This window comes from Rhinopithecus roxellana, chromosome 2, assembly GCF_007565055.1.
Source record: "Rhinopithecus roxellana isolate Shanxi Qingling chromosome 2, ASM756505v1, whole genome shotgun sequence".
NCBI lineage: Eukaryota > Metazoa > Chordata > Mammalia > Primates > Cercopithecidae > Rhinopithecus > Rhinopithecus roxellana.
Genome location: NC_044550.1, coordinates 72560286 through 72586500, shown reverse-complemented (window position 1 = coordinate 72586500; position 26215 = coordinate 72560286).

Genomic DNA, 26215 nt, shown 5'->3' with positions numbered 1-26215 from the left:
GGTCCCCTCTCGCTGCTGAGACCCTTTCTGTCACTTAATAAATCCTCTTCTGTCTTACTTTCCAATGTCCATTAGCCCTATTCTTCTTGGTCTTGGGACAAGAAATCAGAACTTGCCAAACTGTGGGAGCAATGGAGCTGTAATGTTTCCACTCATCAAGCTGTAGATGGTGGGAGTAAAAGAGCTTTAACACTCCCTTTTGCTTGCTGAACTACAAGAGTTAAGAAGCTGTTAACTCTTCTCTCCTGTTCATTGAATGGCACGAGTAAAAAAGCTGCAACAGTATCATCAGTATATTCAGGCTTCAGTAAATACCAAATGATATATCAACTTTTAGAAGTCAAATGTTCATAGTGTTTTCTTGGACCCCGGGGGATGAAGGTCTTCTTAAATCCTTATGTTCTACATTAACTGAAGGGATGGGAACTGCTTCCCTGACAGAAAATACCGTCCAGCTACAAAGAGGTCATGTCTTTCTGTAAGTTATAACAAAAAAATGTAATTTCTCAATTGAAGAAAATGTAAATAAGAATGTTTTTTAGAAAAAACAAAAATGTAAAGTATTGTTTTGCTATCAGTTTATTGTCAGAACCAATTTGGAATTCTAAAATAATTCAATAAAGTAGCAGCCAGTAAACTACAATTCATTTCAAGTTTACTTAAGAACAGTCTTCAGAAAACGCTTCAATTCCAGTTCCTCACTCTTTCCTCAAAATGGAGTTGTAATTTCAGTGAAATATTTCCACAAAAGAGCAAGCTGAATAGAGGAGCAGAACTTGGATTTGTCTTTTGATATTCTCCTGTAAAGGATGAGTCTTATTTATTTAATCACCTCCTGTAGTTTCGGTTGCCTGGGAAATAGACTTTGTAACTGAAATTTGCATTCTGGATGGTTCTTGTAGAGGAATTTGGGGATCAAAACTTGAAAGGGAGTAAGGAAAGGAGAACTGTGCAGAAGGAGAAGTTGAATGCACCTTCAAAATTGAGACATGAGAGGTGAGCCTTGTAAATGCTAAATGAACCAATCATTTGATGCGAGTGTCATAGAAGAGGGGAGCAAATGGTAATCTTGAATAAGGCAGGTTCTTTTCCACTAACGATTTTTTATTTTTTTTGACAGAGTCTTGCTTTGTCATTGCCCAGGCTGGAGTGCGGTGGCATGATCTCGGCTCACTGCAAGCTCCGTCTACCTGGTTCACACCATTCTCCTGCCTCAGCCTCCCGAGTACATGTGCCTGCCACCACACCCAGCTAATATATATATATATATTTATTTATTTATTTATTTATTTTAGTAGAGACAAGGTTTCACTGTGTTAGCCAGGATGGTCTCGATCTCCTGATCTCATGATCTGTCCCCCTTGGCCTCCCAAAGTGCTGGGATTACAGGTGTGAGCCACCATTCCCGGCCTCCACTGATGATATTCTTATGGAGAGTCTCAGATGTGAACTATTAGCAGTTCACAACCCGCTTTTGGAGAAACATGTTCTGAAAGAAGATCTGGGTGATCCACCTAAGCATCTAAAATAAGGAATAACTACCAGATGTGTCTCCACTTGTGTGTTTTTGAGGGGGTTATGCAAACATCTGATAGTATCAATTAATCATATTATACAAAAACAAACACACAGAAGAACACTTTGTGTTTTCATATTCAAGGTGATTTACCCTGAGAAATTTATACACTTACAAATTATTTACAATGCATATAGCTACCCAAGAAACACCAAAAAATGAAACTTCTGAGTTTGTACCAATATAACTCAGTATTGCCAAACAATGGTGGTTTGCAGATTATTTGTAATCATTGGTTCCTTAACTATATCTGCAGTTGTAATTTTCCTAAGATGAATTTTTTTCAAATCCTGCTAAAGTTCAGGCTGTGCAAAGTGTGTGAGCTGCCTGAGGCGAAGGGTGAAAGAGGTGAACTGAATATTAAAATGTCCATAGTAGTCAGTTTCACTGCTTGTCAGTCTCTCCTTCATGAGGTAGAAAACAGCAGTTGCTGAGGCACAGCAGTTAAACTGAGGAATCAGCTTTATTCTGCTGTAGAGTAAATGACATTCTGGGATTTGAGTAGATTAGCTAATTAATGAATGCCTTAAGTACCTACATTGCTTTCCTGCTCCAAGGCTTTTCACATCTTCAACTTACACTCTGGGTAATATCTCTGAAGTCAGTTTTATTCCAAATGCAAAAACATTGTATTGTTGACTCCAGACCATAGGAAGGTTTCTGTTTAATATTTTAGTGTCTTATCCATATTGTACACACCAACTCAAAGAAGACAATCATACACACACTCACCATTTTTTTCAGGAATGATTACTTTGATACTCTCATACTGCAATCACACAGACCCACAAAACTCTATAAATATATCCCTAGTATCAGTGAAGTCACAATACCCAAAATTGTTAATTTTAAATTTCATTTCTGCATATTGGAATACTCCATCCATTAATGAGTAGCAAATGTATGTCCTCTACTTCTTTAGAGTCTCATACATGATTCTATACTGAAGAGCATCTGCAATATCCATTTCAACACCAGTAAGCACAACATCTTGAAAGACTCATAATAAAAGGGAAACAATAACATTGGATTAAAACTTTCCAGAGAAAATAGGATGGGTCATCTGATAAGTTTAATGTACAAAATCAAACCAAATTTTCCCATTCAGTCTATTAAGAAATATGCTTAGCTTTACTAATCTTTTACTGTAGAATAATTAAACATTTTACAATTTAAAAATGTTTTAAAATATAAGATGGACACTTAATAATTATAATTTTGCCCTCTATGTATATTCTTATCACTTAAAACTTTGAAAGTTATAGAAGCCTCATTGAATCCTCAAACTAGGGATTTGTTAGACCCCACAGTGTCATTCACTGCTACTATTCTGCATTTAATTCTCTTGAAGGAAGTGTTTGTGACACGTTAGGGGCTTCCTAGCGAGTAAATCAATTCCAAAGATTGGCATTGCAGTGACATGGAAACAACAATAACTTCAGAGAAATGTAGTCATAGTCAATGGCATCTTAAAATTGTAAACCATGCAAATGCATCAGCAGGAAAACACAAATACACAGGGGAGGCAAAAAGAAAGAGACATGCTAAGCAAAGACTACTGATGCCAATTGTAATGGCCAAAAAGAATTACAGTATAGGAAACACAAAATCAGAATATGACATTGTTAGCATATATATTCATATTTTCAATTTTTTAGTTAAAATAATATATTAGTATTATTCTCTATATATGTATATATACTTTTCCAAAATATCTTGGAATCAAATGCATAAACATTAAAATTCAAACTACGGTATTATATAATAAAATATATTCTATATTCAACTAAAATGAAAAACTCAAATTGACAATATGTACACAAACACAGAATAAAAATACAAAGCAAATCATATAATGATAACGTCACAGTATTATTCTTAATGTGGTCAAATATAATATTCAACTGACTTTATAAAGAAAAACTTTGTTACTTAGAAAAATCAGTTTCCACCAGGATGTGTTAAAATTACTTCTAAAATTTTCACATTCCTTTCAGAGATTTGGGTCCTTTGGCATATTTTTTACCTTAAGGATAAGTATCAAATATTTGATTATATGCTTATTGTTTTAGGTATTGGCTATAATATCAATATCCATATACTATATATTGAGATTTTGTTAACACATCCTGGATCCCTATGGCTATTAACACCAGGACATTTGGAGATTTTTCTCAGGCAACATATAATGAGCTTGTGGGTGGAGCACACAAGGGAACAATGGACAGGAACAGAATCCTAGTAGCAGCTCCCAGAGGGGCTCTGTTCTGGTCATTTTGAGGAAGTTGAGGTAGGAAAGGGATTGACCAACATACAAACATTTTTAGTGAGGATCTTTTCTCATCACATGACCAGAAAAAAAGCAGATAAGCCCCACCTGCCTTGGATGAAGAGTTTATTATCACAATGAGATTATAATGAAGAAAATGTCAGTGAAAGGTCAATGTTCACCTTGTCTTCAGGCAGGTGGGAATGCCAGAGTCTTGCTTCAGTGACCTCAGAAAGCATCACTCAAAGAGATAAACACGTTCTTCATTCATGATTAGGATCTCAGCTTGGTCACCTAAGTTAGTCCCACATCAAGCTACATGACTTGAATCAGCTTGCTAAGGGAGGCAAAATTGTAGAGGAAGGAATATGCCCACACATGTAAGACCCAGCAGGACTTTGGTTTTAATGCCACCTGTTGGCCAAGACAGAGTCTATTCCCTATACTGCCTCATGTTGGATGATTTATATGGTGCCAAGTAGTCAAGAAAAATAAATAATCTCTTTTCTATATATTTGAAAATATTATTGTCTAATGTCATACAGATAATCGCCTTGACATTTTCCGAAGTTTTACACAGACATATTTTAATGCAGACACTATGTTAATATGTTAATATCTTACTATGTTAACATCATTTTAATACTTTGAAGAAACTATAGTTTGATAGAAAATATATGTATATATATACTTTGCTGATTTGACTTCCCAAATTGTTAATTTTCAGAGAAAAAATGTATTTTATAATATTTAAGCTTTATCTAAAGCATGAATGCCAGGTGCACATAAGATTCTAAAAAAGCAAGAGAGGATTTGGAGAGACATACATGTACATTATTCAACTAATTATGCCATTTCAAAAGTTTATCACACTGGTCTTGCTATTATCTTGTAGAGAAAAGTAACATTTGTCACACTCTGGGGTGGGCTACTGACAAAGGCTTCAATCATGCAGAAAGCAGTTTTCAAAATTCCATTAAAAAAAGCGGGCTCCATTTCCATGATAAATTACTCCTAGACAAGCATTGTAGCTGACTACTCAAGTGCTTGATTCTGTTATCACTGATTTGTCCTTCAGTCTTCAAAACAATGAAAATGAAGGACTTACAACTAATTGTGCCAGGAAACAGAGCTAATTTCCTCATAAGGCCAAAAAAAAAAAAGAAGATTATACACCATTAAACTTGAGAAGGAATCATATCAAGTGCAATAACAAATTGTTATTAATATCTTTATTGTCCTACAAAATGTTTTGATTGCTATTCTTAAGTAAATTTGCTCCTGAAAAATCATACAGATTTTCCTCAAGAACAACGAAAGAAAAAAAAAAGTTTCAATTAATAAAGAAGCCTAAAACCTTCTGAAGGAACTTTTAAATTTTTCCTTTTAATTGGGAAATCAGAAGCATTTCTGAGTGGGATAAATATAGTTGACTAGCACAAATGTTAACACTTCACTTGAAGATACATATCTAAACTTTTAACTAAGAATCACTCCCTCCAATATTCCACTGATTAGTAATCAGTTAAATAAAAATTAAAACTATAATGCAAAACCGTTTTATAGACATCATATTAGTAAAGATTTAAAAATGTGTTGGAAGTTATGCAGGACATTGGGGTTTCTCATCCACTGCTAGTAGGAGCAACCATTTTGAAAAATGCTTTTGCGTTAATCAGTGGAACTGAGTATGTCCTAATTAAAATGATACTTCTAAGAAGATGCCCTGAAGTTAAATCTCTTGAACATGTACCAATATGGACTTTCAAACAGAATAGTAATTATTTTTTAAATTCAACTGTTACTACAGTTTCTTGTTTCTGGCCAGATAATTTTCATATTCATTAATGTGTATATAATTTAGTTAACAACAAATATTTATTTTCCATTTTATTTGCAGCTTTTTGCTTTTCATGTTGTTAGAAAGATGGCTTGTTAAAATTTCTCCAGTAAGAACAAATGTAATTAGCCACCTGAAATGCTTTCAGCTATACCAATATTCTTGATTAGGTAATGAAAAACACAAGACTGCATCATTCATATTTAAAAGTTGGTAAGGATAACCATTTTTATTTATAAAATAACATGTGTTCCAAATATTGATTATATCTGAGCTATTCATTACTTATGCAAACATATTTATAATTATTTATATTATATTAGTTCATTTGAAATTTCATTAACACAAGATGGAAGTTTGCACAAGGAAGATTGTCTATTTGCCATTTTTGTATTATAGTTTAAATAGCTGTCAATTACACACATCACAACTTTCCTTGATGACTGTTTGTCTAGAGGATAAAGTAAAATCACACATCTCCTGACTTCTTACAGGTATAAAATCAATTTTTTTCTTGAATCTTTTTATCCAGGTTAATGTTTCTAAAGTCATCTCCTTATTTATGAAGAGACAGACTTAAAGCTGTCTCATTAAGTTGGGTTCCTATTTCTGGATTCACTCAGATTTACCTATTGAAAATTATAGATACAACCTACTTAGCACTGTCCTTCTAAATGGTAAAAATAATTGAGTGACCTTTTTTTCTAATATAGTGACAGCGTTCAGGACACAGAAATATAAAATACAGCACCTTAGAATTTGAGAAAACAGCGGAAGCAGGAAGATCACTTTAACCTTCCATTTCCCCCTTCCCTTCTCTCTCCTGAAATAAATCATAACACCCTCATTCCAGAGGTACCACTTTCTCTCTGTCCGGAGGAAAGAAATACCCTTATCTCTAGCAGCACAGAGACACAGAGAAGAATCTGAACAAAGAGACCTTGCTAAGTTCCCCCTAGTTCATGACCATTATATCATCCCCCCTTTTGCCCAATCATATTTCCTGACAACCATTCACTCTTTATCAAACATAAGTGTAAAAACACACAGGTTTCCCTGTTCCTTTGAGTCTTCATTCCTGAAGTCTCCCATGTCACATGAAATTTATATTAAATAAGTTTGTATGATTTCCTTTTGTTATTCCGTCTTTTGTTATAGGGGTCTCATCCATGAACATTGTAATGCATCGGTGAGGAAAAGATACTGTTTTTTCTTCCCTCCAATTGGTAATTCACTCCAACTAAATACTATCTCAAATTGTCATCTGCAGAGGATGTCCTCTAATACACATATTCACACCGTGGTGACAGCCCGTGTTCCTAAGACGTCTGGGCATTGCCAAGTCTCCTGATCACTGACGACATTCAGTTGGAGGGGAAGTTGTGTCACTGGAATATTGCTCACATGTTTATAAAATACCTATAATGCACAAGAGAGATCTTTGCCCTCCTATCCTCACTGGATATTATATATCTGATAAGCAAAAATACATTTTTGAGTATTTGTGCTTTTTTATCATTAATTTGTTCGATTTTATATATTCATTGACCTTCTGTGTGTATGCGGATTCCTGTGTATATTTTTAAAACACTTTACTGAAGTATAATTGACAAACAAAAAGTTGTACATATTTAATGTACACAACTTAATGAGTTTGGAGATAGTATTGCTAATTGTAGGGATTATACTGTATGGTAGAACTCTAGGATTTATTCATCTGTGTGACTGAAACATTGTACCTTGCCATTTTCCTTTCCCCTAACCAATGACAAAAACCATTTCACTATTTCTATGAGCTTGGCTATTTTAGATTCCTCATATAAATTGTATAATCTAATACTTGTGGTTCTGTGTCTTATTTCAATTTAAAAAAGTCCTTCAAGTTTATCCATGTTGTTGTAAGCAGTATGATTTTTTTTCTTAAAGTTGATTAACATTTCATTGTATGTATATACCACTTATTATTTATCCATTCATCTGTCGATGGACTTCTGTGTTGTTTTCCGTGTTTTTTTCTTTATTCCTTTTTAAAACTTTAATTCCTTACCATTTTGTATCAGATTACATTCATTCTTTTCATGCTTGTCAGTTTATTGTAAATTTGTTGTATCAATATTTGGACTTACGTAGCTGAAAATGCTTTTCTTGCTTTTTCTAAAGATTTTATCTTTACTTTTATTGCTTGTGTTGCCTTTTGTCAAAATAATTAAATTGTTAAACTCTATTTAAATAATTTAATTATTACCATACAACTTCCTGGATTGTTTCCCTTGCTTAAGGTATCATAAATTTTAACCTTAATTTTGGATTCTTTCTCCATATTCTGTAAGTCCAGTTTCAAAATGATGAACCAGAAACATAACTCAGAATTCATCAAACTTAATTCCCATTACGTTTTCCTCATTCCACAATCTCTTTCTTTTCATTTCTCTTGCTATTGGTCTGTTAAGGTGAACATGGATATTTTGTTCATCGTGTTGGGCAGTACCTACAGCAAACCTAAGACAGCTATAATGCATAAATTGGGTTTTCAGAAAATTGGAGTACTTTACTTTTAAGAGTAAAATTAACATATAAGCATTTATCATATTTATTACTTTAATAACAATGTTGAATGAGTGCTTCCTAACTGGTGATTTATGAAAACCCTGGGGCTTGTAATGATTTGAAAACATGCCATAGGCCATTTACTGCACATACTCTCATGGCACTCACAGAGCTACAGTAAATACAAGTTACTGTCATTTCTTTCCAGTAAGTGAAGTTCTGATAAATTCTAGTATCATTCTACTCTCCAAAAGAGCCTCTGTTATTATTATATGCATAAAGATGAATAATTGAAATGCAATTTATTTTGCAGTCTGACGTTTTAAATAAATATAGAATAAAAGTTACAGCCAAACTAGACATATAAACATTTCAATATTTTATTAGATATTTGGGGTCTGTAAAACAGTGTTTTCTTTTTTAACAAAAAGAATCTGAGGTAAAAATCCTTAGCATTTTGACTACTGATATCCAATGCATATCAGATATTTTTTGTTAGTTTCCCTGGAATAAAACAGTGCTATGATCTGTGTTCCCCAACATTTATATGTTGAAACTTAATGGCCAATGTGATAGTATTAAGAGATGAGGTCTTTAGGAGAGATGATTTTTTTTTTTTTTTTTTTTTTTTTTTTTTTGAGACTGAGTCTTGCTCTGTCGCCCAGGCTGGAGTGCAGTGGTGTGATCTCGGCTCACTGCAAGCTCCACCTCCCGGGTTCATGCCATTCTCCTGCTTCAGTCTCCCGAGTAGCTGGGACTACAGGCGCCCGCCACCACGCCCAGCTAATTTTTTTTTTTTTGTAATTTTAGTAGAGACGGGGTTTCACCGTATTAGCCAGGATGGTCTCGATCTCCTGAACTCGTGATCCTCCTGCCTCGGCCTCCCAAAGTGCTGGGATTACAAGGTGTGAGCCACCACGCCCAGCCAGGAGATGATTAAGTCACCAGGGCAGACAGAGTCTTCATGGATGGGATTAGAACCCTTCTAAACAGGCTTAGGGAGTGGGTTTGCTCTCTTCTGGTCTTTTGTCATGCAAGGATGCAGCAAGATAGACATCACCATGTATGAAATGATGGTGCCTTCATCTTAGACTTCTCAGTCTCCAAAACTGTAAGAAATACATGTATATTCTTATATATTAGTCTCAGGGATTTTGTTATAGCAGCAATAGTGAACTAAGATAAATACTAACATTTTTGTCCTCCATTGTTAAGTTTAATTTCTTATTCTACAGGCTCAAGAATAACTATAAAGAATATATAGAGTAGGCTCTGCATTATTTGACTCTGTTGTACATTTTACTATGTTACTGAACAGGATCTATCAATGCAGTTATCAGTTAATTTTCCTGAAACAGGGCTCTTATTTTTACTCTCTCCATGATTTTTCCCCAAAATCCCAACCTATTGCCAATAGAGTTAAGATTTAAGTCAGCTCTAGAACTTGCAAACTAAGGAATCTCCATATGATTCTCATTTTATTTTCATTAATAACAATAAAACTTGTGAGTACTCTAAGAAAAAAATACCTAAATACATGACTCTACACTTTTTATTTTTGCTCTTTGATCTACAGGGTATTACAAAAATGTGGTCATGAACATCCATATATAAATCTTTGATTGTATACATATTTTCATTTGTCTTGAATATATATAGATTTATATTTATATATACTTATATACCTAAAAAGATAATTGCTTTTATTGCAAGGGTATGGTAAATCTATGTTTAATAATGTTTAATATTTTAAAGCACTGTCAATAGATACCCACAAACAATGAATATATATTTTAGGTTCTGCAAATAGTTGCCTACACTTGTTACTGTCGGATGTTTTAACTATAGCCATTCATTAGGTGTGAAGTGCTATTTCATTAGAGTTGAATTCACATTTCCCTAATTGCTACTGACTTTAATGCCTTTTCATGTGCTCTTTGACCATTTGTATGTCAAGTTTAGTGAAATAAATAATTATTTATATTCTTTCAAATTTTTAATGAGGCTATTTATATTCTTATATTGTAAGAGTTCTTTCTATATATATTTTGGATGTAAATATTTTATAGTATAATTATAAATATTTTCTGCCAGCTTGACCTTGACTTTTTACTTTCTTGATTGTATCTTTTGAAAATCAAAAGCTTTCCATTTTGATTAAGACAAATTTATCAATTTTTCTGTTATCACTTGCCATTTTCATGTTATATCTGATTATGTATTCCAAATTTAAGAATATTTAATTTTAATATAAGGGAAATACAATTATTTTAGAGTTAATAGTTTTAGCACTCACAGTTAGGTATATAACTTATTGTGAGTTAATTTTTCTGTAGTGTATGAGGTTAGGATCCAAATTTCTCTTTTTGCATTGGATGTACAGTTATCTTAAGATAATACTCTTAAAAGAGTATCCTTTTCTCATTGAGTACTTTTAGCCTCTTTGTTAAAAATCAGTCAATCATGCGTGCAATAATTTCTTTTAGAATTTTAATGTTGTTTCACAATTTCATGTCTTTCCTTATTTCACAACCATACTTTGTAGCTTTGTGCAGATGCCCCTCAACTTATGCTGGGTTAAATCTCAATAAATTCATTGTAAGTCAAAAATATTTTAAGTTGAACTATAATAAGTCAGGGACTGTTTGTACTAAGATTTGAAAGTAGAAAGTATGTTATTATTTTTTAAAAGTGTTTTGGTTATGGGGTCTTTTGGGTTTTTATATTATTTTAGCACAAGTTTGCCAACTTCTGCAGAATATATCAGCAACAGTTGGAACAAGGATCATTTTGTAATTTATACATTAATTTAGGAATTATTGCTGTCCTAAGAATACCAATTCTCTTTATACTTTTATATGGAAGTTTTACAGTTTATTTATATTTGCTCTTGCTCCATTTTCTTTGAGTACTATTTGTAGTTTTCAAAATACAATACTTGTACAATTATGGTTGAATTCCTAAATATTTTATTTTAATGCTACTATAATTGGAATTTTCTTAGCTTTGTTTAAAATTGATATTTGATCTTTTGACTGAGACTGGTGGAGTTCATAGTTTTTGAGTATGTGTGTGAGCATGTTTACCCATTTAATCTTATTAAATGGGTAAATATGTATATTTTTCTGCATACAAGATTATATTGTCCACAAGTAAAGACAATTTCCTTTCTAATCTGTCCTGATTTTGTTTCTCATTTTTTTCTTTCATTTCCTAATTGTACTGGCTAGCATTTCCAGTAGAATGTTGAACAAATGTGTTTAAAGGAGAGAATCTTTTCTTGTTCTGGGAAAAGCATTCAGTCTTTCAACATCAATTATGATTGTCAGCAATAAGGTATTTTTTTACATGTTTATTATCAAATCAAGGTGATTGCCCTTTACTTTCAGTAGATAAAAAGTCTTTTTTTTTTATTAAAAATGGATTTTGCATTTTGCAACTGAATTTCACTGTATCTATTAAGATTATAATTTGTCTTGTGTCTATTGTTTTGTTACTATTGCGTTTTATAACTGGGCTTTTGGATGTTAAATCAATCTATTCCTTCCATAAACACTACTCTACATGGCATGTACTCCATTTTTTTGGTTGTTGAATTTAGCTTGCTAGTGTTTTATTGAGAAATTGTATGTCTACAATCATGAAGGATATTGGTCTGTAGTTTAAGTTTTGTTCTGCTTTGTTTTGTTTTGTTTTTTGATGTCTGTATCCAACTTCATCTAGTTGTATCTGGGCAACACTGGCTTTATAAAGTGAACTAAGTATTATCCTCTTGTTGTTTCTTTTTGACATAGTTTACACAGTGTGTACTACTTATTCCATAAACGTTTGGTGGAATTTACCAGTTAAAGCACCTGGGTTTGGATATTTCAAAATATGTGTGTGGGGGACTGATTTCTAATTAATAATTTAATCTCTTTATTTTGTATACTCCTTTTCAGAGTATCCATTTCTTCTGGGGTCTATTTGGGTAATTTGTGTTTCTAGAAGCTTGTCCACTTCATCTAAGTTGACCAATTTGGGGCATACATTTTTTTCATACTATTCCTCCAACTCCTTTTATATCTGTTAGGTCAGTAGTGCTGCCCCCTCTTTTATTCCTTATATTGATAATTTGTGTCTTCTCTTTATTATTCTTGGCTAATCTCGTTAAATGTGGAGGACTTGTATGTTTAATCTTGAAGAAGATCCAATTTCTGGTTTTATTTTTTAAGTATTTTCTAATTTATTAATTTCTGTTGCAATCTTTATTAGTTCTTTTTTGGGTTTATTTCCATTGGTTTGAATTAGTTTTCAAGCTTTTTATAATAAACACTTTGATTTGAGATCTTTATTCTTATTTCATATTATTATGGATATAGTATAATTTACATCTTCCATTTAGATATTAGTTTTCTTTGGGCAAGTCTTGACTTTTTGTTCCCCTGATTTTGTTACTGCCTTCTTTTAACAGCTTGCAGACTGTTATAACATTTTGATACATATTTGATGTTTATTCTTAGTAGTTGCTCTAGAGATGACACTACACCTCTTGTCTGAATCTGCTTCAAATTTATGCTAATCTAATTCTATTAAAATACAGAAACTTTGCACCATTATAGTAACATTTTCTCTCCCTTTCTTCAAGTTGAATCATCTGTATTACATCTAGGTATGTTATAAACCCAACATTAGAATGTTAAAATTCATGCTTTATATAATCCTGTGTCTTTCAGATTCTATAAGCACAAATAAAATATAAAATATATTTACATAATCATACATATTAATCTACTTATTTATTGTTTCTTGAATTCTTTATTTCTTGCATTGGAGAAGGTTGAGTTACAATCTGGAGTCATTTCCTCTGTCTAGTACAGCATTATTATCCCATTCTTAGATTGCCCTGTTATCATGTATATACATCTTTAAAAGTTAAGGTATAAAATTTTATAATTTGGGCCGGGCGCCGTGGCTCAAGCCTGTAATCCCAGCACTTTGGGAGGCCGAGACGGGCGGATCACGAGGTCAGGAGATCGAGACCATCCTGGCTAACACGGCGAAACCCCGTCTCTGTTAAAAAATAAAAAATAAAAAATAAATTATAATTCTTGTTTTACGTACTTTTTAAAAGTTACTTAAGGAAATAATGGAGAAAATATACAATTATATAATTACCCACCTTATTTCTTTTACCAATGCTCTTCATTTGTTTATATGGATTTGGAGTACTTTCATTCTCACTTCTTTTAACCTGTTCAAATATATATGTATGCATATACATATATACACACACAGCTCTATGTGTGTGTGTGTATGTATTTCTTATAAGCTAGTCCAGATAGCAGTAAAATCTCTCAGTCTTTGTTGTTCATGACTGTCTTTAATTCACCTCCATTTTTGAGGGATTGTTTTTCTAGATGTAATCTAGATACTTTTGTTTTCATTTTTATTTTGTGTTTATTATTTTATTTGCAGGACTTTGACTATGTCATCCACTGCCTTCTGGCCTTCATTATTGTTAATAAAATATCAGCCGTTAATCTTTAAGTGATTCACTTGTATATAATGAATCATTTTTTCCCTTGCTGCTCTGAAGATTTTCTTTTTGTAATTGTATTTTAATTGTTTCACTATGGGTGTCCAGGTGTGAATATCTTTGTTCAAAAACTTGGAGTTTTTTGAACTTTTTATATCTGTGCATTCATGTGTTAAATATAATTTGGTAAGTTTTTGGCCATTTATTTCAAACATATTCTTTTTTTCTTCCTTTTCCTTCTGACGCTCTTTATATTTATCTTGGTAAGCTTAATGGTGTCCCACATATCTCTCTATATATTTATTTCTTCATTTTTTTCTGTTCTTCAGATTAGATAATTTATATTGTTATATCATCAAATGTTTATGTCTTTTTTTGTCACATCAAATCTACTTTATCCCCTTTAAGTATTTTTTTTCTAGTTACTGCATTTTTAAACTCTAAAATTTCTATTTGCTTACATATTACCATTTCTGTTTTTTATAAAGATTCTCTATTTAATGAGTAACTGTCATATTCTTTTGTGATTCTTTTAAAATATATTTTTTTAAATTTGTATTTTGAGCATGTTCAAAAGATCTTCTTTGAGGTCTTTATACTCTAACTTCATCATTTGGACCTGGCTTCCGCAGAATTGGCCACAGTATGCCTAGTTTTATAATCAGCCAGTGATTTGTCAGAGGTTGGGCTTAAACTTTAAGTCATATGGCTTTGACGCTTTGAGATAGGTTTTTGTGAATCCTTAGGAATGTTTTCAACTTGGGGGAAGTTAAAAGTAATCTCTGTAATCAGCCAGTGACAAGTGTTCACAATTTGCCTCTCTGTGTCTCCTGAACAGCCATAGCTTTATACATGTGCATTGCCTTCAGAACCACAAAAGATGGAGTTTGATCTTAGGAGAGTCCTCTTTGGCTGTATCCCATTCTGGGTTTCCCTGACAAATTTCTGGCCGTTTTTCCATTTTTCTGCCCTACATATATATACATACATACATACATATATATGTATGTGTATGTATGTGTGTGTATATATATTATATATATATATATATATATTTTTGCCACTGTGATTTCTGAAAATTGTTTCTAGAAACTGAGTTTTTCCATACTTCGTTCTGTATAATGTCAAATACCTTAGATCAATCCATGAGTAGAATTTCTTCAACACAGTGTGAGTAGTAGAAATGGCCTCTGCCTGGAATGGAATCTCCGTACAATAGAGCAAGAACTGGGTGCAGGAGGGAGTAGAAAGGAAGCAGCCATTTCTCGTGGCCTCTTCTTCTTGCCTAAAGTAGACTATCTGCACCAAAGAGTCAAAGTTATGGTAAAACGATGCAAACTTAGAGCAACTTCCAGAATAAACTTTCCAAACTAGTTGCTGAGGGTAGATGGGAACAGCCTCTGACCTATCTCAAAATTCAATGGTGTGTTCTCATAATAGGACATTTCCTTGAATAAACTATTTTTTTAAGTTGTATTCTCTGTAGTCAATTTTCAGAGACTTAAAATGGTTATATTTTACTATTTTGACCATTTTTTGCTGCATTATTCTAGAAATAATTTTTCAAGCTCTTTATACAGGCATTTCAGAAGTCTACCCATATACTACTTTTTTTAAATAATAAAAGTGTTGTTTTAGGAAAACATAAACATCAATATAAAACAAACAAGCTATCTACAAAGCATTTATTTGAGACAAAACTGGTAGCAGAAGATGGAATAGATGCAAAGTATTTTTATTGCAAAAGTTTTTTCTTTAAGAGGGTTATACTCTTCAATTTACTGTTAAATTTACAGCTGAATTCTACCAGAGGTACAAGGAGGAGCTGGTACCATTCCTTCTGAAACTATTCCAATCAATAGAAAAAGAGGGAATCCTCCCTAACTCATTTTATGAGGCCAACATCATCCTCATACCAAAGCCTGGCAGAGACACAACAAAAAAAGAGAATTTTAGACCAATATCCCTGATGAACATTGATGCAAAAATCCTCAATAAAATACTGGCAAACCGGATTCAGCAGCACATCAAAAAGCTTATCCACCATGATCAAGTGGGCTTCATCCCTGGGATGCAAGGCTGGTTCAACATTCGCAAATCAATAAACGTAATCCAGCATATAAACAGAACCAAAGACAAGAACCACATGATTGTCTCAATAGATGCAGAAAAGGCTTTTGACAAAATTCAACAGCCCTTCATGCTAAAAACGCTCAATAAATTCGGTATTGATGGAACGTACCTCAAAATAATAAGAGCTATTTATGACAAACCCACAGCTAATATCATACTGAATGGGCAAAAACTGGAAAAATTCCCTTTGAAAACTGGCACAAGACAGGGATGCCCTCTCTCACCACTCCTATTCAACATAGTGTTGGAAGTTCTGGCTAGGGCAATCAGGCAAGAGAAAGAAATCAAGGGTATCCAGTTAGGAAAAGAAGAAGTCAAATTGTCCCTGTTTGCAGATGACATGATTGTATATTTAGAAAACCCCATCGTCTCAGCCCAAAATCTCCTTAAGCTGATAAGCAACTTCAGCAAAGTCTCAGGATACAAAATTAATGTGCAAAAATCACAAGCATTCTTATACACCAGCAACAGACAAGCAGAGAGCCAAATCAGGAATGAACTTCCATTCACAATTGCCTCAAAGAGAATAAAATACCTAGGAATCCAGCTTACAAGGGATGTAAAGGACCTCTTCAAGGAGAACTACAAACCACTGCTCAGTGAAATCAAAGAGGACACAAACAAATGGAAGAACATACCATGCTCATGGATAGGAAGAATCAATATCGTGAAAATGGCCATACTCCCCAAGGTTATTTATAGATTCAATGCCATCCCCATCAAGCTACCAATGACTTTCTTCACAGAATTGGAAAAAACTGCTTTAAAGTTCATATGGAACCAAAAAAGAGCCCGCATTGCCAAGACAATCCTAAGTCAAAAGGACAAAGCTGGAGGCGTCACGCTACCTGACTTCAAACTATACTACAAGGCTACAGTAACCAAAACAGCATGGTACTGGTACCAAAACAGAGATATAGACCAATGGAACAGAACAGAGTCCTCAGAAATAATACCGCACATCTACAGCCATCTGATCTTTGACAAACCTGAGAGAAACAAGAAATGGGGAAAGGATTCCCTATTTAATAAATGGTGCTGGGAAAATTGGCTAGCCATAAGTAGAAAGCTGAAACTGGATCCTTTCCTTACCCCTTATACGAAGATTAATTCAAGATGGATTAGAGACTTAAATGTTAGACCTAATACCATCAAAACCCTAGAAGAAAATCTAGGTAGTACCATTCAGGACATAGGCATGGGCAAGGACTTCATGTCTAAAACACCAAAAGCAACGGCAGCAAAAGCCAAAATTGACAAATGGGATCTAATTAAACTAAAGAGCTTTTGCACAGCAAAAGAAACTACCATCAGAGTGAACAGGCAACCTACAGAATGGGAGAAAATTTTTGCAACCTACTCATCTGACAAAGGGCTAATATCCAGAATCTACAAAGAACTCAAACAAATATACGAGAAAAAAACAAACAACCCCATCAAAAAGTGGGGAAAGGATATGAACAGACATTTCTCAAAAGAAGATATTCATACAGCCAACAGACACATGAAAAAATGCTCATCATCACTCGCCATCAGAGAAATGCAAATCAAAACCACAATGAGATACCATCTCACACCAGTTAGAATGGCAATCATTAAGAAGTCAGGAAACAACAGGTGTTGGAGAGGATGTGGAGAAATAGGAACACTTTTACACTGTTGGTGGGATTGTAAACTAGTTCAACCATTATGGAAAACAGTATGGCAATTCCTCAAGGATCTAGAACTAGATGTACCATATGACCCAGCCATCCCACTACTGGGTATATACCCAAAGGATTATAAATTATTCTACTACAAAGACACATGCACACGTATGTTTATTGCGGCACTATTCACAATAGCAAAGACTTGGAATCAACCCAAATGTCCATCTGTGACAGACTGGATTAAGAAAATGTGGCACATATACACCATGGAATACTATGCAGCCATAAAAAAGGATGAGTTTGCGTCCTTTGTAGGGACATGGATGCAGCTGGAAACCATCATTCTTAGCAAACTATCACAAGAAGAGAAAACCAAACACCGCATGTTCTCACTCATAGGTGGGAACTGAACAATGAGATCACTTGGACTCGGGAAGGGGAACATCACACACTGGGGTCTATCATGGGGAGGGGGGAGGAGGGAGGGATTGCATTGGGGAGTTATACATGATATAAATGATGAATTGATGGGTGCTGACGAGTTGATGGGTGCAGCACACCAACATGGCATAAGTATACATATGTAACAAACCTGCACGTTATGCACATGTACCCTAGAACTTAAAGTATAATAAAAAAAAAAAAATAAATAAAAAAAAAAAAAAAAAAAAAAATAAAGAGAGAAGATTGATATTTTAGAATAATATATAATAATACTTATAAATGATACATACTGTAAAAAGATGAATTAAATAATAAATTCAGGGCTATCTATATATATATGATTTGGTAGATAAATAAGACATAAAGGTAGTAATATAGATTATTGTTTTTCTTGAATATTTACAAATGGACATCATAAATTTTATCCTAGGTTTTGTGAGCTATCCAGTATTTTTCTCTGAAATTTCCCACCCATTTTGTTTGCATATATGTTGCTATTAAATGCTTGATGTCATTCATACAACCTCTTCTTTTTTCTCTACAATAAATTCAAATTTAGGGAATATCCAAATTAGATAGGCCTAGCACGTCAAGTGGAAGTTAGAGGTGGGAGGATTGTTTGTGCAGGAAGTTACCCTGCAGCAAAGTAGAGAAGGTTAAAATCAAGGAAAGGAAGTATTATACATTTTCACTTTCAAAAATCATTCAGCTATCTTCAACAAATGTAATTACGCATTAAGAACATTCTCTAAAGTTACATGAAAATTCATAAACATGACCAAAACAGAAATGACCAATGGAAACAACATTAAAGAAGTGTAAAGCAGCAGTCAGTGAACACTGTAACTAATCTAGATGAATATAGTTACAATAAAATAAACGGAGATATCAATCATAAGTATTTTGTGTTTATAATGGAATATATAAATATGAAAATCAAAAACATTCAGAAATAAAAATAGAGATAGAGCAATAATCTACATAGGAAACTTCAATAATCTATTTTGATATATGTTGTAGGTGGAAAATAAATGCATTTTGGACGATTTCTAATAATTTCTTTTACTAATAGTATAAAATTTCTTTATCTTATTCTCAATACACTAAACCAATGTAAATCTTAATAAAACATGAACTGTTATCAAATACTTATGCTGAGAATACATGCCTGAGATGCATGCACTTTTTAGGTATATTATTGTATTTTATAATTGTAGATTTGAGATATATAATGAGATAGATAAACTGTTTTATGAAATTGTGAAAAACAGTAATTTTTCTTTATTTTTAGAATATTTTGTTTGCTTATCTTTTTATCTATACCACAGAGCAAAAGTCAAGGAGCTACTAAGATTGTGCTATGACTATGCTGGTAATTTGATCTCTTGTGAAAAGGCTTCTCCAAGGCTAGGAGCTCCCAGCTGTTCACTCATTTGGCTCATATTTAAAAGCAAGTATGAAATTATACTTTAACATTGCCAAAATATTTCCCACTGCCAGTAGTACACAGCCAATGATGCTGAGAAAACATAAGGTGATGTTTGAAAGATATAATTCAGAATATGTTCTTTCTACTTTTTTGGCATCTATACTGATATTTCACGTAAGAAAAAGCACAAGAGTGAGGAAAATGCAAGAATTGTAGTTTTCATATGGAGTTTAATTTTTGAAATCTTTAAAAGTTTGTCATATTTAGCAGGTTAGCAGAAGAAGACCATTAAGATTCTAATGATCAAAATAAATATAAACTATAGTACTTGGAGGTTTTAAAATATAGTAAATTTAGGAAGAAAAAAATTAATGTAAAAATATGCATGAAAGAATGATAAGATTAATCTAAATAATATATAACAAAGACATCTCACTTAGAGAAAAATAAGGTCTCAGGAATATCATGAACTCAAAACACTTTAAAAACTATTTGGATATCACTGCATTACTTAAGTTAACTTAAGCCTCATATTTAGTGAAGGTCATATACATAATAAAGCTCAGTTAGTGAGAAGCACTGTTTTTATTTAAGTTGAGAAGCATGTTTGCTTAAATTCCATTATGTAAGTAAATGCAATTTTCATACCTGAAATTTAAGTATCGAGGAAGTGATATTTTAAAGATGGTGCAAAAATTCTTAATAATGAGAATGGGTTTGTTGAATCTGAATAGCACCACAGAAACTTGACTGCAGTGATTCTTAGCAAAGCTTCCACATGACACATTTAATGTGGAGAAATGGTAGTCTTAGAATACTTCTATGATCAGGCTACAGTGTATTTGCTGTAACTGTACTGAAAAGGAGTTAAAATATTGGTATGAGAAACAAAATCAGAACAGCTGTTAGTGAGTTACCTATTATTCTCTATGCTCACTCCATGCCACCAACAAGGAACTCACCATGATTGCTCAAACATGCCAGGCATACTCCGACTTTATGGAATCACTTTGGCTTTCCCTCTGCTGGAATGCTCTTCCCTCATATATCTGTTGGTTACATTTTACTCCTTTAAGACTTAGCTCATAGCTTACCTTCACAATTCTGCAAACTGCCTCACTATACATTCCAGGCTTTCTGGTCACTTTAGCAGATTTTTGTGTTTTATATTTATGCTATGTGTTTCTCATACATAATTGCACCCTTTTAGCAAATAATTTACTCATTAAATCTGTTTTTCATTGTCTGTTTTTGAAACAAACCCAATTTTCCCATATAACTGATACTTATGGTTTCTTTGAGTAAACAAAGAATTTGATACTACCAGTCTTAAAACTTGTGATAGTTACAATTGTCTGATTTGAGTTTCATTCTCAGGAAACCAACCATCAGGCTACCCAGATAACATCAAAGAGCTGAAGCACTGGATCGTTGCACCTGGACCATGAGATGTCAGACTGATCAACTATTATGATTGCCCAAAAATCACCTGTTTCCTGTTGATCAGCTTCTCTTACTTACACCTCCCTAATTTCTGTTATCTCATACTTGGTTACATTTCTTCCCTACTATATATACTCCTAAATTTACTTGGTCAGGGAGATGAATTTGAGACTGAACTCCCATCTTCTTGGCTGCAGCAACTTATTAAAGCTTTCTTCCATGGCAGTAATCATTGTCTCAGTGATTGGCTTTCTGTGCCATAAGCAGCAAGACCTAGACCAAAATCCCTAGCATTCTGGTGCAGTTTCTACCTCCTAGAATATATGCAACCAGAGGTCAAGTAACTGAGTTTTGTTAACTGAGGTATACTACATAAACAAAACCTGGTACATAATAGGCACTTGATAGGTAACTACTGAGTGAATGTCTAATGAATACACCTTACACGCTTAACTCTAAACAACACAGCAAAACATCAGTAGCACAATTGTCTAAGACAATATGCAGATATAATTACAAGTGGACTCTTTAACTTAGTTACTATTTTTCTATAATTGTTGAAAACGATATTCATAAATAATTTAGGTGTACCCCAATTCTTGTCCAGCTTCTCTCCTTTCTTAGTTTGCTACTGTTGTGTTACTTTTCAGCATTTTTTTGTGCCCCTAAAGCAATGATTTCTACCTCTCATATCAAAAATTGATTAAAATATCATTAAATGTAGATATTTTCAGTGGAGTTTTTTTTTAGCTCTTTATTTTACATGATTTTTTTTTTTTTTTTTTTTTTTTTTTTTTTTTTTTTTTTTTTTTTCTGAGACCGAGTCTTGCAGTGTCCCCCAGGCTGGAGTGCAGTGGCACAATCTCGGCTCACTGCAAGGTCCGCCGCCTGGGCTCACGCCATTCTCCTGCCTCAGCCTCAGGAGTAGCTGTCAATGTGTGGAAGTGATAGAATAAAAAATATTTTCCAAAATTAAGGTAGAAAAAATGTTATATACTCATTTCCAAAAAAAAAAAAAAATAGAGAGATGTGGTCTGGATTATTGATTTCTGAGACATTAGGTAGGACAAAAATAATTTGTGTTGATAAATAGCCTGGTAAATTTCCTTCTTAATAATTTTATCTTGAATATTTTCAGTCTCCTTATGACACCTATATACTGCTTACAAAATTATCCATACTTACCCTCTCCAAAAATTCCTTCTTCTAGGGCTTAAACACTGGGATTTTGATAGTTACTTAAGAAAAAGTACATACGAACACTGCTATATGGTATGAAGACATATTTTACTTAACATCGTTTCTGGCTAGAATAATTTACAAAGTTTAATGCACCCTTTTGACTTCAATGTCATCTACTTCCTCTTCCTGACTTAGGGTAAGTCACTTACTTCATAACTTTGTTTTTTTCCCCTAATTTTAAATGAAAGGAATTGCTCTAAATTGTCTTCAAAATATTTTTCATTTATCTAACCTTCTCCAATTACAGCCTTCCTATATGGACATGGATTATCCTCTGGAAACCTTTTCTTCCATAAGGTCTCATTCAACCATGATTGCTTACCAGAACTCTGTAGCTGCTTGTTATCTTTCACAGAAGGTTGCTTCTAAAGAAGCTTCTGTGCAGGGACTAAAAAACTATTTTCTCTGATACCACAACACAAAAGCATGTACATAAACAAACAAATCGTGCCTCTTAGTAATTTAAATCTGAAATATTTTGTCATGACAGAATCTTCAAATATTAATATTTTTATATCTGTAATTTTCACCGGAATACCTGAACTAAAACATTCTGAAGATCTAAAACATTTAAATACAAAAAACTTGAAGACTTTGAATGACAAGTGGAGGGAAGCACATATATACATGTGTGTTCACATGTGTAATATGTGCACCACAGATAAGAATACCTCGTTTCTAATAAAAAGTTTTGTGTAGTAAATTTTATATACATATCATAAATTAGTGTTTATATTATCATGTTTACCTAAGAAAGAAGGTAATCAAACTAATTAATTGGAAGCTTTTTACTTATAATTGTGACTTGTTTGTTTCCTAGATATATCAGCTTACAGTACTTGCCCGTGTGCAAACTAGTCTGACATTTTGCCATAAAATTGCAGTTTGTCATACATTTTTAATAAAATCATGATGAGAGGTGAAGCTGGCTGGGCTTCTGGCTATCTGAGTTGGAGAACTTTTCTGTCTAGGTAAAGGATTGTAAATGCACCAATCAGCACTCTGTGTCTAGCTAAAGGTTTGTAAATGCACCGATCAGCACCCTGTAAAAACACGCCAATCAGTGCTCTGTGTCTAGCTAACGGTTTATAAAGGCACCAATCAGCACTCTGTAAAATGGATCAATCAGCAAGATGTGGGTGTGGCCAAATAAGGGAATAAAAACTGGCCATCTGTGCCAGCAGTGGCAACCCACTTGGGTCCCCTTCCACTCTGTGGAAGCTTTGTTCTTTCGCTCTTCACCCAATAAATCTTGTTGCTGCTCACTCTTTGGGTCCACACTACCTTGGTGAGTTGTAGCACTCACTACAAAAGGTCTCGGTTTCACTCTTGAAGTCAGCGAGACCATGAACCCACTGGGAGGACCAAATAATTCCAGACATGCCACCTTTAAGAGCTGTAACACTCACTGCGAAGGTCTGCGGCTTCACTCCTGAAGTCAAGCGAGACCACGAACCCACCAGAAGGAATAAACTGCAGACACATCTGAACATCTGAAGGAACAAACTCCAGACACACCATCTTTAAGTACTGTAACACTCACTTTCAAGAATGAAGTCAGTGAGACCAAGAACCCACCAGAAGGAACCAATTCTGGACATATTTTGGCGACCCAGATGGGACTATCGACTATCGCCAAGGGGTGAGCACCATCAGACCCCTTTGGCTTGCTATTCTGTCCTATTTTTCCTTAGAATTAGGGGGCTAAATACTGGGCACTTGTGGGCCAGTTAAAAGCAACTAGCGCAGCTACTGGACTAGAGATACAGGTGTCAGGCTTTCCGAGAAAGGGCCCTCTAACAACCCCCAACTCTTTGGAGTTGGGAGTGTTGATTTTCCTGGAACCAGCTTCTGCTCTTCTTGTGCTTCTGGGCTGAGACAAGGGTCGACAGAGAGGAAAGACATTCAGCTCCGGGGTCCTGACAACAAGATCATTGACCCCACGGCCATGAGCAGAACTCTCAAAGTCATGTTGCCCAAGCAAGACTCACCCATCTATCCTATCTATCCTGACCCTTGCCTCTTGGTTCCTAATTCTTGTGAGACAAACTTCCTCTCATCTCTCTTCTCCGAGGCTAGTCCTGCTTCTAAAACCACTCCCTGTCTCTGGTGCTTTTCTAGTTTCTCCTATAAGAATGATTTCTAGTGTAAACTTCAGGACTCTGTTACCTTCTTTAGGCATCCAGGCTCACCAATCAGAAAGACATAAATTTTGCCCAAAGCCCCATCATAGAGGGGACTATCTGGAATTTTAGGATCCCTCCTCAGACAAGCAGGCCTAATAAAAGCTATTCCTGAAGCTAGGATATGGGGACCTTCAGTAATTATATCCTTCCTATTCATATAAGTGAGGACAAAAGGCATCACTCTTCCAACTCTGGAGACCCCTCCCCTCCCACAGAGTATGGCCTTCCACTTCATTTTTGGGGCATAACATCTTTGTAGGACACGAGTAAAGTCCCAATATTAACAAGAGAATGCTTAGGACTCTAGCAGGTTTTTGAGAATGCATCAGTAAGGGCCACTAAATCCAATTTTTCTCGGTCCTCTTTGTGGTCTAGAAGGACAGGCAAGGGTGCAGGTGTTCGGGAATCCATCAGTAAGGGCCACTAAATTTGACCTTCCTTGGTCCTCCTTGTAGTCTAGGAGGAAAACTAGTGTTTCTGTTGCTGCATCAGTGAGCACAATTATTCTGATCAGCAGGGTACAGGGACCATTGCAGGTTCTTGGGCAAGAGGTGTTTCCGCTGCTGCATCAGTGAATGCAACTATTCTGATCAACAGGGCCCAGGGACCATTGCAGGTTCTTGGGCAAGAGGTGTTTCTGCTGCTGCATAGGTGAGTGCAACTATTCCAAGCAGCATGGTCCAGGGACTGTTGCAGGTTCTTGAGCAGGGGGAAAAACAAACAAACCAAAACCACAGGCAGTTTTGTCTTTCAAATGGGAAACACTCAGGCATCAACAGGCTCACTCTTGAAATGCATCCTAAGCCATTGGGACCAATTTGACCCACAAACCCTGAAAAAGAGGTGGCTCATTTTTTTCTGCACTGTGGCCTGGGTCCCAATATTCTCTCTCTGATGGGGAAAAATGGCCACCTGAGGGAAGTATAAATTACAATACTATCCTGCAGCTTGATCTTTTGTGTAACAGGGAAGGCAAATGGAGTGAAATACCTTATGTCCAAGCTTTCTTTTCATTGAAGGAAAATCCACAACTATGCAAAGCTTGCAATTTACATCCCACAGAAGGACTTCTCAGCTTACCCCCATAGCCTAGCCTCCCTATAACTCCCCTTCCTATTAATGATAAGCCTCCTCTAATCTCCCCCCACCCAGGAGGAAATAAGCAAAGAAATCTCCAAGGGACCACAAAAATCTCCAGGCTATCGGTTATGTCCCATTCAAGCTGTAGGGGGAAGATAATTTGGCCCAACCTGGGTACATGTCCCCTTCTCCCTCTCTGATTTAAAGCAGATCAAGGCAGACCTGGCCTTTAATGAAAAGAATGCACCTTTAGCTGCAGCCCGAGAGTTTGGAAATACTTGGCATCTTAGTCAAGTAAGTGATAGAATGACAACCAAAGAAAGGGACAAATTATCTACCATTCAGCAAACCATCCCCAGTATGGAGCCTCACTGGAGCTTTGACTCAGATCATGGGGACTGGAGTCGTAAACACTTGTTGACCTGTGTTCTAGAAGGACTAAGGAGAATTAGGAAAAAGCCCATGAATTATTCAATGATGTCCACCATAACTCAATGAAAGGAAGAAAATCCTTCTGCCTTCCTCCAGCAGCTATGAGAGGGCTTAAGAAAATATACTCCCCTGTCACCTGACTCACTGGAGGGCCAATTGATCCTAAAAGATAAGTTTATTACCCAAACAGCTGCAGATATCAGGAGAAAGCTCCACAAGTGAGCCCTGAACCCTGAACAAAATCTGGAGGCATATTAAACCTGGCAACCTCGGTGTTCTATAATACGGGCCAAGAGGAACAGGCCCAAAAGGAAAAGTGAGATCAAAGAAAGGCCGCAGCCTTAGTCATGGCCCTCAGACAAACTAGGTGGTTCAGAGAGGATGGAAAATGGAGCAGACCAATCACTCTGTAGAGCTTGTTATCAGT